Source organism: Ornithorhynchus anatinus, chromosome 1 (genome assembly GCF_004115215.2).
Source record: "Ornithorhynchus anatinus isolate Pmale09 chromosome 1, mOrnAna1.pri.v4, whole genome shotgun sequence".
NCBI classification, from domain to species: domain Eukaryota; kingdom Metazoa; phylum Chordata; class Mammalia; order Monotremata; family Ornithorhynchidae; genus Ornithorhynchus; species Ornithorhynchus anatinus.
The window spans coordinates 120,859,701-120,862,796 of NC_041728.1; the positions used below are offsets into that span (position 1 = coordinate 120,859,701).

At 41.5% G+C, this 3,096-nt stretch overlaps 1 non-coding gene across 1 annotated transcript; it reads left to right on the forward strand.

Moving 5' to 3' along the window:
- The first annotated feature begins 2,365 nt into the window (after positions 1 to 2,365).
- On the forward strand, positions 2,366 to 2,503 carry LOC114817163. The gene has a single exon (XR_003765008.1). It is a non-coding gene; the product is annotated as a small nucleolar RNA SNORA7 (small nucleolar RNA).
- The last annotated feature ends 593 nt before the right edge of the window (positions 2,504 to 3,096 follow it).

Below are 3,096 nucleotides of genomic sequence, written 5' to 3' on the forward strand. Positions count from 1 at the left end.
CCTGATTATCTTGTATCTATCACAGTGCATCATTACTAATGGGCTTCTTTCTTTTAAAAAGGGAGGTGGTGTCATCTCTACAGGTGTCATGTCCAGCCTGACAACCACAGACTACATATTATATTTCTAGGCCTCTGTTGACTCGTGTTGGTCATTAGACCCAAGTTGGGAAGCAGTATGGCCTAAAGGAAAGACCCCAGGCCTGGAATTCAGAAGACCTGAGTTCTAATCACAGTCCTGCCGCTAGCCTGCTGTGTGATTTTATGCAAGTCACTTAAACTCTCTTCACCTCATTTTTCTAATTTATAAAATGGAGATTTTATATTTTTTTCCCTCCTAGTCAGACTGTGAGGCTCCTGTGGAAGAGGAACAGTATCTGATCTGATTATTTTGTACAATGATGGTACTTGTTAAGCACTTACAATGTGCCATGCACTGTTCTAAGCCATGGGTAGATAAAAGTTAAGCAGATTGGACATCAACACAAGTGCTTAGTACAGTGCTTGACACATAGTAGGTACTTAACAAATGCCTCAACTACTATGAAAGGGTTAGAAGGACTGCTAATTTTCCTCCATGATAATGTAAGGTAACTCAAAATATAGGGCTCACTGATTCTTTGGAGGATTCTTTTACCTTGTGTGTTGAGTTACTTATTCAGAAAAATGTGCAGTGGTATGGATGCCCTCAGTAGGGTTCAAAGGTTGAGATTTGTACTGTATATTGAGCCCTTCCTATGTGCAGAGCACTGTACTAAATGCTTGCTAGAGTACAATACAGTAGAATTGGTAATAATAATAACTATGGTATTCGTTAAGCACTTACAATGTTCTAAGTGCTGGGGTAGATACAAGGTAATCAGGTTGTCCCACGTGGGGCTCACAGTCTTAATCCCCATTTTACAGATGGGATAACTGAGGTACAGAGAAGTAAAGTGACTTGCCCATAATCACACAGCTAACCAGTGGCAGAGCGGGATTAGAACCCATGACCTCTGACTCTCAAGCCCACGCTCTTTCCACTGAGCCAAGCTGCTTCTCGATACTGGTAGGCACCAGACTCGGTGAATTCCTAAGACATTATGTTGTGTATGCTTCATGATGATTGTCTAGAAAGCAACTGTATCTCTTTCTGTACAGCACAGAATTTCCATTTGTGAAACATTTCTAATTAAGTCAATTCACTGCATGCTTATATAGCCACCTCCCTTTTTAAAAGACAGAGGCTCATTAGTAATGAGCTGGCCTAAAGGGCTGCTCACCAGTATGGCCTAGTGGAAAGAGCAAAGGGCCGGGAAGCAGAGGACCTGGACTCTGATCTCAACTTCAACATTTAGTTGTTGTGTGACCTTGGCCAAGTCACTTAATTTCTCTGTGCCTCAGTTTCCTCATCTGCAAAATTGGGATTCAATACCTGTTCCCCCTCCTACTTAGACTGTGAGATCCATGTGGGGCCTGATTTTCTTGTACCTACTGCAGCACTTAGTACAGTTCTTGACACATAGTAAGTGTTTAACAAATATTATTATTATTATTACTGTTGCTATTATATCTTTTTTTTGCAGGTCAAAGGGTGTGAGCAAAGGGATGGAGAAGATTGGGGAGCAGTGAGTCCAGCTCACAGTGTTTGTCGTGGTGATCTGCTTTCTCTTTTGTTGGCTGCCCTATGGAACAATGGCCTCAATTTCTACCTGTGGAAAACCAGGTCTCATTACCCCAACCCTCCAGCGTCTTTCCTTTGGTCTTGGGGAAAAAAAAAAAAAACAGTACGGTCCTTAACCCAGTCATCTATGGATTTCTGAATGTAAAGGAGAACATTTCTGTTCCTCATTAGCATGAGGCAAGATGGCTTTTCCAATTTCTAATCCCTCAGATTCCAGACCCTGGGGATGATTAGGGTACCAGGATTAAAAAAAAAAAGAAAACAACAAAAAATAAAACTCATAGGTAAATCTACACACTAACAAGGATACCACCATACAATGAAATTCAGACTATGGGAGAAAGTTCTGAAGGGAAGTAATAAACATTAAATAAGGAATCTGGCATGTTTATTAGAATAAAAAGTCAATAATTCAACCATACCTAACCTTCTGAAATGAAGGTGTTAACCACTCATGGTGAAGTCACTTTAAAAAGGTCACTTCACTAACACCTTCACCACCACACAGCCTGCTTCATTTTATTCTGTCAAATTTAGAAGCAAGTGCAATGAAAACATAGAAATAGTTTTTTCCATGTTTATGGGAGTTTCAAGTGTTAGGTGTGAAAATAATATACCTTAGGGGACTACTTCAGATACATGCTAGTCTAAAGCTCTGAAATAAGTGGATATAGAAATGTTTTTGGTGACTCCTAAGGAGGAAAGCCTCTCAGGGTCACACCTGGTGAGTTTCCAGGACTCTACCAGTCTCAGTTACAGTAGGGAGAGTCAAGCAGAGGCATACCCATTCCATTTCTAGCTTGTTCAGTGGCTAGCAAGTGGAAGGCAATCTGCTACAAGTCAAACCTCACCTGGGCTGGGCAGCAGCGGCATAGGAGAGAATCGAGGGCAGAGACTCAAGTTTACTGTGCGGAAGGCGGCAATGGTAAACCACTTCTGTAATTTTACCAAGCAAACTCTATAGATACTCTACCAGAATGATTGCAGATGGAAAGTGGGGCGTTCTGGGAAAGATGTGTCCGTGGTGTCACTATGGTTTGGAAATGACTCGACGACATAAGATGAGGAGGGGAGAAGGGATCAAGAAGGGAGTAGGAAGGGGAAACACATGAGTTAGTTCTTTCAGATTAGTAACACTGACATGACTGACAGTGAATCAGTAGTACAGTTCCTGATCTGATCATCTACTAAGAATAATAATTATGTTACTTGTTAAGCACTTATTATGTGCCAAGGACTGTTCTAAGTGCTGGGGCACATACAAGTTAATCGAGTTGGAGACTGTCCCTGTCCCACATGGGCCTCACACTCTTAATCCCCATCTGACAGATGTGGGAACTGAGACCCAGAGAAATTAATAATTCAATACTATTGAATGAATGAATTTAGGGGACTTGTCCAAGGTCACACAGCAGACAAGTGGCAGAGCCAGGA